The sequence below is a fragment of the Dermochelys coriacea genome, chromosome 12, assembly GCF_009764565.3.
Source record: "Dermochelys coriacea isolate rDerCor1 chromosome 12, rDerCor1.pri.v4, whole genome shotgun sequence".
NCBI lineage: Eukaryota > Metazoa > Chordata > Testudines > Dermochelyidae > Dermochelys > Dermochelys coriacea.
Window position 1 is genome coordinate 12,920,422 of NC_050079.1, and position 5,559 is coordinate 12,925,980.

The 5,559-nt window shown below is 37.2% G+C and overlaps 1 long non-coding RNA gene across 2 annotated transcripts in view; it reads left to right on the plus strand.

The window, feature by feature from the left end:
• The window catches only part of LOC122456251, a 32,472-nt gene extending 30,955 nt beyond the window's left edge, over window positions 1-1,517 (plus strand). For both annotated transcript variants that reach the window (XR_006275029.1, XR_006275028.1), the window contains exon 4: window positions 1-1,517. This exon is cut by the window's left edge and continues 939 nt beyond it. This is a non-coding gene — a long non-coding RNA (uncharacterized LOC122456251).
• The last annotated feature ends 4,042 nt before the right edge of the window (window positions 1,518-5,559 follow it).

Sequence of the window (5,559 nt, forward strand, 5' to 3'; positions counted from 1 at the left end):
TTGTTACACACAATTTCTGAGGCTTGGCAGCAGCGTGATTTTCATAAATCCAGATACTACTGTTTCTAACCTATGACCATGGTTTAACTGTGCAGGGCTTTTTTAATTCATTTAACTCATTTTAATTGTCTTTCAGGGGAAGAGAGCTTTCTTTGGCCTGCTTAACTGGCAGGGAAAGCTGCCTGCTTGAGTACTTGGTGCCATTCAAAGACACCTCTCATGAAAATGCATGCTCGTTCTCACAACTCTTTCACTAACTGTAATATTTCTCCCTTACTGTTTATGTCAGAGAATCATTACTGGAAGCTGCTGACATTTTTGACATTCAGTAGTATCAGAAGCACGGTAGGTGGTCCTTAGATAATTTTTAGTTGTATTTTATGCTCAAGCCATTGGTAGCAACAGAAGTAATATTTTTCCGTACAAATGTGTATTGGTCAACATGCTTATTATTTTGTAGATTTTCCTATTTCATTCTACAGATGAATGATTTTAAGCATGTAATGCTTAGTACATAATATTTATATACCCTGACAGTGTATGCTTTGTGGGGAGTTGGAATTTTTTTGAGGGGAGGAGGCGGGGGTTGCTTTTGTGGAAGATCAATCTCTACTAGGAAATCTATTATAATCACTTATGTTTTACTACAATGAAATAAATAGGCAGCTGCAGTTTCCTGGCCTAATAGCTCTTAGTTTGATTGCAAGAAGTAGCAATCAATGCAAAGTGAAGGAAAGAAACATTTTTAATAACTTACACTTTAGAGATGAGATCCCTAAATTATTACAAATTATAAGGTTAAGACCTCTTGAAGGAATCCTAGCTAGTTAAATATTTAAAACTCCAGGGCAGAGAACACATGCACTAATGAGCTTCAGGCTACTAAATACCAGAATCTAGGGGGAGACATCTTGTTTTATATTAGAGACCATTAGTGAATATAAACTGGCCAAAGAAGTGTTTAATTAAAGAATTATATTTTATGGGGGAGGAGGAAAAAGATATGGATTGCCAAATCTGCTAGGTTATAACTGTAAAAAGCTGGATTGCTGGTATAAAAACAGGAACATAGGTAATGCCAGACTGGATCAGGCCCATAGTTTTTCTAGTCCTGTATGCTGTCTCTGATAATGGCCAGCACTAAATGCTTCAGAGAAAGATGCAAGTAACCTCATAGTGGGCAACTAAGGAATAACTTGCCCATAGAAGAAGTTCATTCCTTACCTCTGTCAGCTACAGGTTGTCTTACACCCTGGAGCCTGAGGGTTTATTTCCCTTCTAACATTTTTTTAAATTCATTCTACTGTAACTGTGATTGTTCTCATATGAAAAGTTTCATATTGTAAATATGACATCAGGACACAGAATTCTCCCAGCCAAAATGGAAACGATTCACAAATAATTGAACCTGAACCACGAGGTTTTCATGTGATATTTGAAAAAAAAACAAAAAATCCCAGAATTCAAAAATGTAGGAAAACATAACAACCACAACTGGACATGTTATATTTACTGTCATAAAAAAATGAAATATATGAGGTGAGGATTTCAGAACTAACTGAATTGCCACGATGAAGAGTAAAATGAGATCCCATCACACAAATATTGTGGAAAAATGTTTGCTTCATTGTGTGTGCACACATGTATTTTATATAAAGTAGCCCTAGTCTGTCTCCTCTCTGAAACCAGAGAATATGAGTGGGTAAACAGCTCACAGCAACAGATGAAAGGCTGATGAAGTTCAGACTCCCTGTTCAAAGGTTTCAACAGTATATGAAATGACAATCTTAGTTTATTTGTGTTTCCTAGCTTCTGTGTATTTGTTCATCTATGGAGGCTCCCCAATATCTTACTCCTAGTTGTGCTGATCACCCAAGCCATCTGGTTGCAGACATATTCCATAAGGTAACTTTAATTGAATTGATTTTTCCTGACTTCTAAAGTCCTATCTCTGTCCATTGACAAATCAGAAATATTCTTACCTTAATTGTTGATGCTAAATCATAGTAACACACACAAAAAGTCTAGCATCCCACTCACTCCATACAGGTCTCCTGCTTCATGGTCAACATAAGTCTGTGTTTCCAATTTTAACCCAAATTATGCCTGTGATAATATTGTCTGGAGCTTACAGTTGCTGACATGGATATTGACAAAGATTTATCCAGTATTTTAATAAGAAAACAAAATACAGGAAATACTCTAGAGTTTCCAGGTGGATCATTAACAAGACGCCTTGGAGGGCTGAGACTGCCACCCGGCACGGGGAATGCATCACAGTTCGTCATACAACTTAAACTTCTTTTGACATCTAGTTATGTCGAAATGTGACTGATCACCTAGGGGTCCAGGCTCCTGCGAGGGAAAAGTTCACTGACAGACAGCGAACGAAGCTGATCTTAAATGAGAATCAAGAGAAAGCAGCATTCCAATGTCTGACAGTCTGCAGCTGCTACCTGGGTCTGCTTAACGAAGACGAGACTGCTCTGCTGAACAGTTATATTAGCATCTGTATGCTTCTGTCTCATTATCACACATCTGCCCACCTTTATTCGAATGAAGCTCCTTCTGATCTGACAGCTCAGGCATTGTCAGTGAGCAGATATTATGGAACCAGGGTACAGCGGCTTAGGGTGTTAGCTTTTATTTTCTAAAGATGGTTGTACAGTTTGACAGTATAATGCCACAGAGGTAAAGAAGATAATTAACATATTGGGCAGTTTCTAAACAAAGCTGAGACAGTTATGCTGGCAAAACTACTACTACTAGAGCAGCATTGTTTGCGCTTGAGAAACATCAAAGGCTTGAAAGACCTTTTAAAAGAGAGAGAGAGAGAGAGAGAGAGAGAGAAAGCAAATGTACAAGTACCTTTTGGTTTCCCAACATTTCAAATAGAAAGGTTTTGGGATTTTGACCACACTTGACTGGGAAACATTTTGATCTGCAAGAAAAACCTGTCATTTCAGTTGAAAATCTCAGCCTGTTCGGGTTTGACTCTTAAAATATCTCCCAGTATTTGAGAAGAAGCTGAAGGGTATGATTTTTTCCCCTTCTTCCTTGAATTTATTTTTACCCCTCAGTACAAAAGTAAGGACTTGTGTGAGCTTCACACTGATTTGGATGGAGATTTACGCTTCCTAAGCTGGAGATCACATATGGGATTTTCAGGAAATGCCAAAAAATCATATGAAAGAGGTTTCATCATTTGTCTGCTCAGTAAGAAACTAAAATGGCTTTCTTTAAAAAAACAAACCAAACCAAAATAGTATTTTGAGCCCACAATGTACATGGATTGAGCTGTGATGACTGAATAAGGTGACGTTCAAATTCTTCTCTGCAGTTCTCAGAAAAGAAAAACAGTACAGCAGTATATTACTGTGATTTAACTTTAATCAGGTACTTCCAGTACTTTGAATAACGCTTCACAACTGTTTATATATATATATATATATATATATATATATATATGAAGTGATTTAGCAAATACTGCCCTTTGATGCTATCCTGCTACTTTAAATCACTAGGAATACCAGTGTATCTCTATGGCATGTTCCAACAACACATCCTTGAAAACCCTGAATATGGGAGCTCTAATTCATGCTTTAAATGGCATTAAATAATAGCCCAGATTCTCCTGTCTGCATACAATGTCATAATCTAAGGGCCAGATCCTCAGCAGGTATAAATCAGTATAGCTTTATTGAAGCCAAAATATTATTTCCTGACTTCAGTGGAGCTCTGCCAGTTTATACCATCTGAGGCTCTAGTTCCAACAGTTTATAGCAATTTAAGGATTTTCTTCATTTCATTCAGGGCTTTCATTCCACTGTTATTTTCTTTGTCCTTGAGAAAGCCCAGGGTTTCCATGGGTTAATGGAGAAATTACTGCTATTTTGCAACAATGCAATCAAAGTCATTTCAGCATCCACACTGATAAAGTAAGAATAGCTTATTCAGATTGGACTGGCAGGCCTGAACTCACAATTGCAAACTTTGAATACAAAATAAGATATTCATTAAAAAAAAAAAAGGAAAGAAAGAAAGACAGAATCTGTTGTCATTCATTCTAAAAAGGCATTACAGACGGCCAACACTGTACAGAAAAATAGAAGATGTTGACCTTTTTATTATAGACTTTTCTGTACTGCTGCCCGCCTTTCAAATGCACATTCCTCCCCCACCCCCCCACCCCCCCCCCCACACACACACACTTCAGCTGTATGTTATCTCAAATAATTACCCTGCGCTTCTGGCTGTCCCTAGTGACTTCTGCTGCTAAAAAAGCTACTCATTGTCGGTGAGTGAAGAGGGATTTCAAACCTGCTTCTTGTGGCCCAGCAACAGCTCTTAATTAACCACTCAGGTATTGAGAAGCCGCCTAACCCAGCTCCTATCCATATGGCAGGAACATGTTGGCAGTGATAATCACTGAAGGAAATATTGTATCAAAAAAGGGCTCACAGAACAGAAAGCTTGTGCAAATTATTTTTAATGATTCTCCTCTGGTGAGCTGGATTATTTGTTATTTCAAGCAGAGGTAGGGCGGGAGTGGGGAGCAGAATGTATTTGTCCTTGACCTCTTTCTCCCCTGTACACTTGCCCCTTTGCCCAGTTTTCCCAACTGTAAACCTGATCCTTAGCACTGACATAAAGAGAGTGCCCGGGGTACCATAGAAAGCCCTTCAGGCATTCTAAAAAGCTTTAGTCCTTATGATTTTGATAATCCTTTGTTTCTGGTATGTGACTTGCTTTTCATATGCACTGGACGTACACATTTCCTGCGAGCAAAGCATTTTAAATAACTTCAGTAGTGTTCTGTTGGCAGTTTATGCACAGACACACACACACACACACACACTTTTTTATTTCACCCTTGGTTTATAAAAAAAATACGGATTTGAGTTTATAAATCTAATTAAAAATGAAGTTGCATTTACATTTAAAACCTCGCGTACGCCAGCATACTGTGTCAAAAGACATTATGTATGATTTTACTTTGTGACAGAAACCATTACATTTAAAAATTCATTACAGCAAGGTTAGTTAGACACATGATGGATGCAGCTTTAATCCTGCCATAGATTATTACAGTTAAAATGTAAATGATGAAAAATATTTTGTGCTTATCAGCATTTATGTGGAAATGTGTTTTACAGTGATATATGGTGTTATATTTCTATTATTATGATGAGAAGAAAGAATGAAGTACAAAAAGATGAAGTGTTTATTAAAACATGGTTACTTGTGATAAAATATTCTTGTTGTACATGACTTTAAACATATTTACCGAGGGCATTTGTCCAAAACAACTGTGAAATGTGTTTGCTATGCAAATCATTCTTTGTAATGTTTCTCCCTCTGTTATATTGATTACAGCTTTTTTAATAGTCTAATATTAATTTAAAGTCATGTAAATAATTTTGGACTGATATTTTGTTTTAGACTTTGTTTACACAGGGGTATCTGTGTTTGCATATGTCTGCTGTATGCTGGTAATGTACTTTGCAATTTATAGCACCTCACAGAGGATCTCAAAGCACAATGCAAACACTAACGTAA